Source organism: Pongo pygmaeus, chromosome 6, assembly GCF_028885625.2.
Source record: "Pongo pygmaeus isolate AG05252 chromosome 6, NHGRI_mPonPyg2-v2.0_pri, whole genome shotgun sequence".
Lineage (NCBI taxonomy): Eukaryota > Metazoa > Chordata > Mammalia > Primates > Hominidae > Pongo > Pongo pygmaeus.
The window spans coordinates 96,671,588-96,685,135 of record NC_072379.2 but is presented as its reverse complement, the minus strand read 5'-3'; positions in this window follow the sequence as shown (position 1 = coordinate 96,685,135).

Here is a 13,548-nt window from a genome sequence, read left to right as displayed (position 1 = left end):
ATGGTGTATTTATTTCCATTTACTTGTTCACCTATCATTTTCTAAGTGCCCAAAATATATTCACCTCTCAAGGCTTGCTACTTTCTGGACATAGGTATGTACAGAGAAGTCAAACAGTAAGTAGATTGCACCTACAAGAAATTGGCTCTTGATTAGCTCTTTGTAACTATATAGTTGGCAACCTCCCAAAAAGGAGAAGAGAAATGTGAACTCTGTTTTGCTATATATTTCTATGTATCTTCTAATTAGATGTAATTAGCCAAAAGGTCAAGAAATTTCAGACATGTCTCCAACATGAATGAATATAACATTTTGAGTACATTATGAATGGAACGCATGTGTACTGAATGTAGGTAAATGGAACTTATTTTAAAATCACTAGTCATATTTAAAGTAAACTTTAAAATAGTAATATTGTCATCATACAACATATTACCTATAGATGTTACAACTCTTTTAGTTTTTGGAAGAGGTTACAGAAAATATCAGCCAAAGGAAACAGGAAAAAAAGTTAACATTATATGTTTACACTGGTTAGCATATTTGTCCCAGAGAAACAAGGCATATTTGAAGTTCTTCAAGCAGATCAGCAGGCCCAATATTTTAGGAAGGCTGGGTTTTGGCTTGGGGCTCTTTACCTCTCTTGAGACACAGAGCTTCCTGAAATTTGCAAGGAGTGTTATTCCCCCTACTCAGGAAAATGAGATGTATGTATATACACATAAAATACTTGACAGACTTTGTGAAACTCAGATTATCTGGTTTAGAAAAAAGATGAAATCAGAATCAGATGCACATAATACTTTCTAATGCACATGCTCTATTTGTACATCTAAAGACAATGTTAATTTCAATGTTAAAATCATGTGATTCGCTAAATATTTACTGTTTTTATATTAATGAGGAAACCTTAAATTTGAAAAACACTTCAATTTTAAAAATTGATCAACTATTTTGGAAAGCAATTTGCAAATGGGGATCAATAACTTTTGAATGAGCATGTCTGCTTTCAGAAATGTGTTTTAGAAGAATAATCTTAAATGCAGATTCATGTACAAAAATCACAACAATAATACATTATCTATCAGAGAGTATGTATTTAGTGTTTCCTGTATGGTAAGTTCTTTCTTCTCTATGTGTTTTAGTCGCTAAATCAACAGCAGTTGCCATATAGATGCTATTACCTACTATTTTAAGAAAAAAACCTTGATGCTTATAGGTGTTAATAACTAGCCCCACATTTCAAATGCTAATTGTCATACTTGAGACATGAATCTAGATCTACCTGAACTTTTGCTCTTACGGTACACTTTTTAGAGCATGGTTTATATTAAAAAAAATCCGAAGCAGCATAAATGTCCAATATTCATGGGAAGTTTAGGCACCACATAACTGTAGCTATAAGATGGAATACTTTTAAAAAGATAAAATAGATTTAATCAAATATTTTAATGCTATGAAAATTCTTAGGTCATAAAATTAAGCATATTAAAACAAACTCAAAAATATACATGCCCTATGAACTTAGTTTTATATGAGACTGACAACATTTGTCAAATATTAGTAAAAATTGCTTTTGGATTTTGCTTCTTTTTTCCTGTACATCAAAAAAATCATGCAGTGCCCTTCTAATAATAAATATAAACCTTTTAACTATTTTTGTAATTGTTCCTGATTTCAAAATTCTTTAACCATCAAAGAGGGCCCTTAAATTTGAAACTGACAGCAGAACTAAGTGCAATGTCCCTGATAAGAAAGCTGAATGTGCTCCCTAGTGGCCACTGTGTTGTTAAAGTTCTCTGTTGCATCTACTCCCTGTGAGGGTTCGTATTTAACTTCATCTGCTATGTGATGGTGGTGGGAAGGAACTGGGCATCACAAGACCGGGATAAACTCGCTGTGTTTTCTAACCAGGAAATAAGTTGTTTGGAGCACTTTATTTGTACATCTCCTTGGGGAAAATTTAAAATCTGATCAATCCATTTATACATAAATATTTAGCAACATTTAAAATTGTACTAACTTCTCTATTTTGTCTGCTTATATTTTAACACATCTTTGTTTTGAGGACTACTTAGCTTTTTTGCTACACAAACTAAATTCAGTGCTAATTATAGTACTTTATTTCTGAAGCCAATCTATATTTGAGGCTAAAATGTGGTCAATGAAATGATGAAAAGAGCCATAAAGTGATGATCTATAAAGACATACGTAGGCTGGTCATGGTGGTTCATGTCTGTAATCCCAGCACTTTTGGGAGGCTGAGGCTGGAGGATGGTTTGAGGCTAGGAGTTCTAGACCAGCCTGGACAACAGAGTGAGGCCCTGTCTTTACAAAAAGTAACAGTAAAATTAAAATATTAGCCAGGTATGGCACCTGTAGTCTTAGCTACTCAGGAGGCTGAGGCAGGAAGATCACTGTTGCATCTATCTTCTCTTCCAGGCTACAATGAGTTATGATCGCACCACTGCACTCCACCTTGGGTGAAAGAGTGAGACCCTGCCTTTAAAAAATAGACACAAATATCTAAATGGTGAATAAATGCATGTGCATAGTATAGAAAACCACAATACCTTAATAACATATATTACAATATTATTATGAATATAATTACTTGAACACAAGAAGAGACATAGATGTACTCTTGGTTGGGAAGATTCATATTATAAAGATATTATTATCCCCAAATTCAAATCAAAAGATAATATTTGTCATATAAAAATCAAATAGGAAGCAAGGCTTAGGTTTAGGTTGGGGGCTTTAAAGTCTGGCTTGAAGTCTTAGCTTTAATGCCCACTTGCTGTATAACTCTGGAAATGAAACATAACAGTTCAGAGTCACAATATTCTTGTTTCTATAATATTGATAATAACAATATAATGTTTACTTTGGAGAATTATGAGATTTAAATGAATTCCATGAATACTTGGCACAAAGAAGAAACTCAGTAAACAGTACAAAAATAATTATTAATTTTAACTCATTTACATTCAGAATTCTAACAAAGTTAATTTGTTTTCTTGAAAGTTAATAGTAAAATTTATCTTGAAGAATAATTACTTAGAATAGGTAAGATATTCCTTAAAAAGAATGAAAGTGGAGGAAACTTGTCCTTCCCAATAAATGTATGTACATAAGGAATCAGCAAATGCATCTTCAAATCTATGAACTAGAGTAATATTTTCCTGATAAAAAGTTAGGTGGAAATGTACAATACAGTTGTATCTTAGCAGAGAGTTAGGTTCTAAAGCCAGTGTGTAGATCTAAATTTACTTATAATGAACCTTATCTGTAAAAATCGCTCAGGAATGTGTTATGATGGAAACAACAGCCCTGAGTAAATTAGTTAATTTCTATATAAGGACAGTGCTTTTACAAAACATACATTCTTCAACTACTAGACCAAACTTAGTGTTGGAAAAACTCACTAAAAATGGCACTGAGTGGTCTTATGAAGTGAGACCAATGGAGGAAACAAAGAAAATGGAAAGGCATTTCCTGTCTACTCTGAGTCAGAAACATTCTGCTGATTGAGAAGAAATGCCTGAATTGTTTATATATTTTCCTAACTTTTGTTCTTCCAAGTTATGTATATTTCATTTTCAAAAAGTTAAATGTATGTATAGTAGAGGGGGATCTTTGAAAAAAATGCAGAACCATATTATAATATGCTATTTTAAAAATACTGGTAGTGAAGACAAAGGGCATATAATCTTTGGAATTCTAGGGCCCCGCCCACCTCCAGTTCCTCCCCATACTACCACAGCTGATGCTCTCTGGAAAGTGCCACCTCCTGGCAGGAGGCCAAACGGCACAAAAATAGAGCATTAAACCGCCAAAGCTAGGAACCCTCACGGAGTCTATTGCACCCACCTCCCTGCCACCTCGACCAGAACAGGCACTGATATCCAAGGCTGAGAGACCCATAGATAGTTCACATCACAGGACTCTGTGCAGGCAGCCCCAGTAGCAGCCCAAAGCTGGATAGACTCTCTGGGTGGCTAGACCCAGAAGAGAAACAACAATCACTGTAGTTCCACTCACGGGAAGCCACATTCATAGTGAAAGGGAGAGAGTGCTACATCAATGGAACACCGTGTGGGACAAAAGAATCTGAACAACAGCCCTTAGCCCTAGATGTTCCCGCTGACAGAGCCTACCCAAATGAGAAGGAGCCAGAAAACCAACCCCGGCAATATGACAAAATAAGACTTTTCAACACCCTCAAAAAAATCACACTGGTTCACCAGCAATAGATCCAAACCAAGAAGAAATCCCTGATTTACCTGAAATAGAATTCAGGAGGTTAGTTATTGAGCTAATCAGGGAAGAACCAGAGAAAGGCAAAGTCCAGTGCAAGGAAATCCAAAGTACAATACAAGAAGTGAAGGGAGAAATATTCAAGGAAATAGATAGCTTAAAGAAAAAACAATTAAAAGTTCAGGAAACTTTGTACACACTTTTAGAAATGTGAAATGCTCTGGAAAGTCTCAGCAATAGAACTGAACAAGTAGGAGAAAGAAATTCAGAGCTCTAAGACAAGGTCTTCGAATTAACCCAATCCAACAAAGACAAAGAATAAAGAATAAGAAAATATGAACAAAGCCTCCAAGAAGTCTGGGATTATGTTAAATGACCAAACCTAAAATAATTGGTGTTCCTGAGGAAGAAGAGAATTCTAAAAGCTTGCAAAATAAATTTGAGGGAATAATTGAGGAAAACTTCCCCAGCCTTGCTAGAGACTTAGACATCCACAAAGAATAAGCACAATGAACACCCAGGAAATTCGTCACAAAACAATCTTCGCCTAGGCACATTGTCATCAGGTTATCCAAAGTTAAGATGAAGGAAAGAATCTTAAGAGCTGTGAGACAGAAGCACCAGGTAACATATAAAGGAAAACCTATCAGATTAACAGCAGATTTCTCAGCAGAAACCCTATAAGCTAGAAGGAATTGGGGCCTATCTTTAGCCTCCTCAAACAAAACAATTATAAGCCAAGAATTTTGTATCCAGTGAAACTAACCATCATATATGAAGGAAAGATACAGTCTTTTTCAGACAAACAAATGCTGAAATAATTTGCCATTACCAAACCACCACTACAAGAACTGCTAAAAGAAGCTCTAAATCTTGAAACAAATACTGGAAACACAACAAAACAGAACCTGTTTAAAACATAAATCACACAGGACCTATAAAACAAAAATAAACGTTAAAAAAGCAAAAACAAATAACAAAAAAAAACCCAAAGTACACAGGCAACGAAGAGCCCAGTGAATACAACGGTACATCACATTTCAATACTAACATTGAATGTAAGTGGCCTAAATGCTTACTTAAAAGATATAGAACCGCAGAATGGATAAGAACTCATCAAGCAACTATCTGGTGCCTTCAGGAGACTCACCTAACACATAAGGACTCACATAAACTTAAAGTAAAGGGGTAGAAAAAGGCATTTCATGCAATTGGACACCAAAAACTAGCTGGGGTAGCTATTCTTATATCAGAAAAAACAAACTTTAAAGCAACAGCAGTTAAAAGAGACAAAGAGGGACATTATATAATGGTAAAAGGCCTTGTCCAACAGGAAAATACCACAAATCCTAAACATACATGCACCTAACACTGGAGTTCCCAAATTTATAAAACAATTACTAATAGACCTAAGGAATGAGATAGCAACACAGTAATAGTGGGGGACTACAATACTCCACTGACAGCAGTAGACCGGTCATTAAGACAGAAAGTCAACAAAGAAACAATGGATTTAAACTGTACCTTGGAACAAATGGACTTAACAGATACACACAGGACATTTCATCCAACAACCACAGAATACACATTCTGTTCAACAGCACTTGGAACTTTCTCCAAGATAGACCATATGATAGGCCATAAAACGAGCCTCAATAAATTTAAGAAAATTGAAATTATATAAGTACTCTCTCAGATTACAGTGGAATATAACTGAAAATCAACTCGTAAGCCATGTAAATAAATGGAAATTAAATAACCTGCTCTTAAATGAGCATTGGGTCAAAAATGAAATCAAAATGGACATTTGAAAATTCCTTGAGCTGAACAGCAATAATGACACAACCTATCAAAACCTATGAGATACAGCAAAGGCAGTGCTAAGAGGAACGTTCATAGCCCTAAATGCCTACATCAGAAACACTGAAAGTGTGCAAACTGACATTCTAAGGTCACACCTAAAGGAACTAGGGAAACAAGAATAAACCAAACCCAAACCCAGCAGAAGAAAGAAAATAACCAAGATCAGAGCAGAGATAAATGAAATTGAAACAAAAAAATACAAAAGATAAATGAAACAAAAGGAAAACATAAATAAAATTGATAGACCATTAGCAAGATTAGCCAAGGAAAGAAGAGAGAAAATCCAAATAACCTCACTAAGAAATGAAACAGAAGATGTTACAACTGACACCACTGAAATACGAAAGATCATTCTAGGCTACTATGAACACCTTTATGCACATAAACTAGAAAACCTAGAAGAGAGGGATTCATTCCTGGAAAAATACAACTCTCCTAGCTTGAATCATGAAGAAATAGATACCCTGAAAAGACCAATAACAAGCAGCAAGATTGAAATGGTAATTAAAAAACTACCAACAAAAAAAGTCCAGGACCAGATAGATTCACCGCAGAATTCTACTAGACATTCAAAGAAGAATTGGTACCAATCCTTTTGACACTATTCCACAAGATAGAGAAAGAAGGAACCCTCCCTAATTCATTCTAGGAAGCCAGCATCACCCTAATACCAAAATCAGGAAAGGACATAACCAAAAAAGAAAACTGCAGACCAATATCCTTGATGAACATAGATACTAAAATCCTTAACAAAATATTAGCTAACTGAATCCAACAACATATCAAAGAGATAATCCACCATGATCAAGTGGGTTTCATACCATGGATGCAGGGATGGTTTAACATACACAAGTCAATAAATGTGATACACCACATAAACAGAATTAAAAACAAAAATCACACAATCATCTCAATAGATACATAAAAAGCATTTGACAAAATCCAGCATCCCTGTATGATTAAAACTCTCAGCAAAATTGGCATACAAGAGACATACCTTAATGTAGTAAAAGCCATCTATGACAAACCCACAGCCAACATAATACTAAATGGGGAAAAGCTGAAAGCATTCCCACTGAGAAGTGGAACAAGGCAAGGATGCCCACTCTCACCACTCCTCTTCAACATAGTACTGGAAGTCCTAGCCAGAGCAATCAGACAAGAGAAAGAAATAAAGGGCATCCAAATCAGTAAAGAGGAAGTCAAACTGTCACTGTTTGCTGACAATATGATCACTTACCTTGAAAATCCTAAAGACTCCTCCAGAAAGCTCCTAGAACTGATAAAAGAATTCAGCAGTTTCCAGATACAATATTAATGTACACAAATCAGTAGCTTTTCTATACACCAACAGCAACCAAGCATAAAATCAAATCAAGAACTCCACCCCTTTTAAAATACAATCAATATTGTGAAAATGACCATACTGCCAACAGCAATCTACAAATTCAATGCAATCCCCATCAAAATACCACCATAATTCTTAACAGACTTATAAAAAACAATTCTAAAATTCATATAGAACCAAAAAAGATCCCACATAGCCAAAGCAAGACTAAACAAAAATAACAAATCTGGAGATATCACACTACCTGATTTCAAATTATACTGGTTTGGTGACTATAGTCACCAAAACAGCATGGTACTGGTATAAAACTAGGCACATAGACTAATGGAACCAAATAGAGAACTCAGAAATCAACCCAAATGCTTACAGCCAACTGACCTTTGACAAAGCAAACAAAAACATAAAGTGGGGAAAGGACACCCTTTTCAACTAATGGTCCTGCAATAAGTGGCTAGCCACATGTAGGAGAATGAAACTGGATCCTCATCTCTCACCTTATACAAAAATCAACTCAAGATGGATTAAGGACTTAAACTTAAGACCTGAAACTATAAAAATTCTAGATGATAACATTGGAAAAACCCTTCTAAACATTGGCTTTGGCAAGGATTTCATGACCAAGGACCCAAAAGCAAATGCAATAAAAACAAAGATAAATAGCTGAGAGCTAATTAAACTAAAGAGCTTTTTGTATGGCAAAACGAACAGTCAGCAGAGTAAACGGACAACTCACAGAATGGGAGAAAAATCTTCCCAATCTCTACATCCGACAAAGGACTAATATCCAGTATCTACAATGAACTCAAACAAATCAGTAAGAAAAAAGCAAACAATCCCATCAAAAAGTGGGCTAAGGACATGAATAGACAATTATCAAAAGAACATATATACAAATGGCCAACAAACATATGAAAAAATGCTCAACATCACTAATGATCAGGGAAATGCAAATCGAAACCACAATGCAGTATCACCTTACTACTGCAAGAAAGGCTATAATCAAAAAATCAAAAAACAGTAGATGTTGTCATGGATATGGTGAACAGAGAACACTTCTACATTGCTGGTGGGAATGCAAACTAGTACAGCCACTATGGAAAACAGTGTGGTGGTTCCTTAAAGAACTAAAGGTAGAACTACTATTTGATCCTGCAATCCCACTCCTGGGTATCTACCCAGAGGGAAAACAAGTCATTATTTGAAAAAGATACTTTCACATGCATGTTTATAGCAGCACAATTCACAATTGCAAAATCATGGAACCAACCCAAATGCCCATCAATCAATGAGTGGATAAAGAAACTGTGGTGTATATATATGATGGAATACTACACAGCCATAAAAAAGAATGAATTAACAGCATTTGCCATGACCTGGATGAGATTGGAGACTATTATTCTAAGTGAAGTAACTCAGGAATGGAAAACAAAACATCATAGGTTCTTACTGATATATGGGATCTAAGCTATGAGGATGCAAAGGCATAAGAATGATAAAATGGACTTTGGGGATTTGGGGGTAAGATTTGTGGTGGCAAGAGATGAAAGACTACCAGTATAGTGCAGTGTATACTGCTTAGGTGATGGGTGCACCAAAATCTCACAAATCACCACTAAAGAATTTACTCGTGTAACCAAATACCACCCGTACCCCAATAACTTATGGAAAAACAAACTTAGAAAAAATAATTAATTTTAAAAAATACACATACACACACTCACACAATTTTTTCACCTTTATAAAAATAGAGCAACTATATACAAAACAATGTAGTGCATATATCTATATATTTAATGGGTTTTAAATTTATAAATGAGAGTTTGAAATGATATAAACCAAGTTCTTAATTGTGGTTATTTCTGTGGAAAAAAAGTTGAGTAGAAGGAGAGATTTTCCTTATATCTTTAAACAGTCAAGGAGGATGTATTACTTTTATAATAAAGGAACATATATTAACATATATATGTTAAATAAATAGAATAAAGAGAGAGACCACCATTAAAATAAAACTTTGGGAACTTTTTTTAAATATGTGGCTTAAAACAATTTAGGGAGTAGGTAAAGATGGAATAACAAGATAGAAAAATTGCCATTGCTCAGACGAACAACTGCATTCAAATATTGCATAACTAAAGCTATAAATGTATATTTCTATGCCTCTCTGTGTGTATATCACAGTTGTTAATTTCTATCCAATCTGCTTCCCAGTTGTTTCTGGAATCCACCACTGCCTCTCCACCATTACTGTCATTACCCTAGTTGAGTCAAGGAAAAGCAAATTGTCTTTGAGAAAGGTCAAATGTACAGGCATAATTTGTTTAAACCAAATATAGGTTTTAAAATTTAAAATTAACTACCCATTCATATAATTGTAAGATTATTATTTTTGGCCCCCACTATAGGGTTAGAAGATCTAGAATACTGCCACATTCCTACAAAGCAATGAGCTTTAGGAACTGAGTAGATGCCATCCCCTTAGATATGATATGTGCTCTCAGTTTTCCATAGTCCTTATCAGTCCTGTTTCATTTATTTAAGTAAACTGCCTGACCATTGATATTAACTGGCATAAATGTGTCTCTCCAAAGTATTATGATGGCCTCTGTGATAGTTAATATTGAATGTCAACTTCATTGGATTGAAGGATGCAAAGTTTTGTTCCTGGTGTGTCTGTGAGGGTGTTGCCAAAGGAGATTAATATTTGAGTCAGTGGACTGGGAGAGGCAGACCCACCTTCAATCTGGGGTGTGTGTGTGTGTGTGTGTGTGTGTGTGTGTGTGTGTGTATGGCGGGGGTTGGGGCTGGCACCATCTAATCAGCTGCCAGCATGGCAAGAATAAAGCAGGTAGAAGACAGTGGAATGAACAGACTTAGTGAGTCTTCCAGCCTTCATCTTTCTCCCGTGCCAGATGATTTCTGCCCTTGAACATCACACTCCAAGTTCTTCAGCTTTTGGACTCTTGGTATTACATCAGTGGTTTCCTAGGTGCTCTTTGGCCTTTGGCCACAGACTGAAGGCTGCACTGTTGGCATCCTGTCTTTTGAGGTTTTAGGAATGGAACTGGCTTCCTTGCTCCTCAGCTTGCAGATGGCTTACTGTGGGACTTGTGTGATCGTGTGAGTCAATACTCCTTAGTAAACTCCCCTTCATATACACATCTATCCTATCCTATTAGATCTGTCCCTCTAGAAAACCCTGACTAATACAGCCTCAAAACTGGTCTGGAATTACTCCAAGCTGCCAATCCTATTTCTATTAACCAAAGATAATGTCACTCTTGGGTGTAAATGAGGCACTTACAAACCTGCCATCATTTTTCATCACTTTACTTTCTGTCTTTTTTCTTTGACAGTCTCTGTCACCCAAGCTGGAGTGCACTGGCACTATCTTGGCTTACTGCAACCTCCGCCCCCTGAATTCAAGCAATTCTCATGCCTCAACCTCCCCAGTAGCTGGGACTACAGGCTCATGCCACCATGCCTAGCTAATCTTTTGTATTTTTAGTGGAGACAGAATCTCACCATGTTGGGCAGGCTGGTCTCAAACTCCTGATCTCAAGCAATCGCCCGCCTTGGCTTCCCAAAGTGCTGGGATTACAGGCATGTGCGATCGTGCCTAGCCCCTTCGTCACTTTACTTCCCTTGCATTTCTTGTGCTTTATCTAGAGTTCCTGGTTTCTTTCGCTGCTCCTTCCTAGACTCCAAATACACGTCTCTTATTATTCAGTGAAGCTAGTTTACTGAGTACAAGCCATATGCCAGGCTCTGTGCCAGGGACTATGGATATAAAGTTCAGAGGCCAGCAGAAGGATAGAAAATTAAATTATCAATTTCAATAATTGATGAAAATAGATCACTTAAGAACAACAACTAGCTTTGGCTCCAGAAGGGTAAATCAAAGAAGGCTTCAAGAATGAATTGTTGGAGATAAGTTGGGATATGAGCTGAGTATATGATATTCATAATATGTGGATTGACTTTCTCTTGAGTGATATTAGTCAGGTAAATACTAGGTGTAGCTTAAAAAATTAATAGTAAAACAACCATTGGATATGTTTAAATGTGTTTCATTTCTGAAATGTACAACATAGTATATTAACATCATTAAGGCCTAAATGTTGTTGAAATTGATAGATTCTTTGCTTAACCAAACTTTAGTCAGGCTTCTAGACCTTTTCTTAGCCCCATATGTGCACTTACTTCCTTGTAAAATCCAGTTTTAGCAAGAACCCTGTTAAGTCGTCTTAGCAAGAATCCCCTGCCTTTAGTATCCGATCACCCTCAATGTCTAATCAGATTCCTCATCCTCCATCCTCCAGGTAAGTTCTAATCACCTTGGCCTGTAATCAGCAAGAATCCTGTTAGATTAGTTTATCAAGAATTCCCCTTACCCCTGATATTTCCTCTTGGAAATTTTCCTTCCCCTGACTCCCACACAGCTCCTTGGCCATAAATTCCCACTTGTCTGTACTGTATCCAGAGTTGAGACCAATCTCTTCTCCCCACTACAAAATCCCATTGCAATGATTCCTATACCTATCGCATAGATCCTGAATGAAGTTGTCCTTACTGTGCTGTAACAAGTGTCATTGAATGATTTTTATTTTTAATAAGATATATGTAATCACTAATAATCTGTTTACTAATAATATAGTTTTTTTTAAAGATTGAATATAACCTATCCATTAATTTGGAAATGACAGACTCCTATGTTGCATGCATAATACACTCATATAAGCTGAAGTTTCAGGGAATAGGAAAAATATGTGTTTGTGTATCCTGAATCCCCAATTACTTCAAAGGCAGCAATAGAAAGTGCCTGGAGAAGGAAGAGTAATGTATACTAGTAAGTTCTATAGCTCCATCTGCTGCTTCATCTTACTATTGCATATTATTAATACTTTTTATAAATACTATGAATTGTATAAAATTCCCATTTTGCGTGGAAAAAAGTCCTAATTCTACTAAATATTTCATAGAATGTTTAATACTAACGTAGTAATGTGTGGTTAAATATCCTCAAATAATAAGGTAAATCAAGGAAATTGGCACTCATCACTAATCAGAGCCTTCTCAAATGTAAAATATAATATTTTAAAATAAATTAAGATTATAGGTATTATATATTGTCATTAATAAAATATTTATATATTTCACTATATATTATAGATGTATATAGATATAGATGAAACCTATATATTTCATAAATATATGTACATACATAAGTATATGTACACATTCTTTTCTAAGTCAATACATACTGTTCTTTTTAAATTCTATATTATGCCATGCTTTCCAAATGAGAAGAGTAGCTCAAAGAATGAAGAAGGATTTTTTTTTTCTTTTGAGACAGAGTCTTGTTCTGTCACACAGGCTGGAGTACAGTTGTGTAATCATGGCTCACTGCAGCCTCAGCCTCTGGAGTAGAGTAGCTGGGACCACAGGCGTGTACCACCACACATGGCTAATTTTTATGTTTTTCGTAGAGACAGGGTTTCACCATGTTGCCTAGGCTGATCTCCAACTCGTGGTCTCAAGAGATCTGCCTGCCTCGGCCTCCCGAAGTGCTGGGACTACAGGTGTGAGCCACCATGCCCAGCCAGGGATTTTTTATACCTTGAGAATCAGCAATAGCCTCAGAGACAAAAATAGGAGGAAACATGCCAGGCAAAGAGAATTGAATAAGCAAGATATGGAAAATGGGCATACAAAATATAATTTCAGTAAGTAGTTTAGAGCATCTGAAGCATCATTTTCATGTAAAAAATTAGGGAGAAAAAGAGAGAAATGAAGTGACAATGTGTATCTGATGGGTCCGACATATCTAATCAAGGAGTTAGTTCATGTTTCTGTGAAAAAAAAGTACTCATAAAAACTTTAGGTGCTGTAACAGATTATGTGTGTGTAATATTATTGGGAGTAAGATTTCTGGAGGCAGTGAGTCCAATTTGTAAGCTATTGACGGGGCAAATGGAGAAATTATAATATCTAAATGGAGTAGGGTAGCAATGGCCATGAAAATGAAAAAAGTGCTGGATGTTGTGAATTTAAGGTCTGTTTCTGCTATTTTTTTTCTT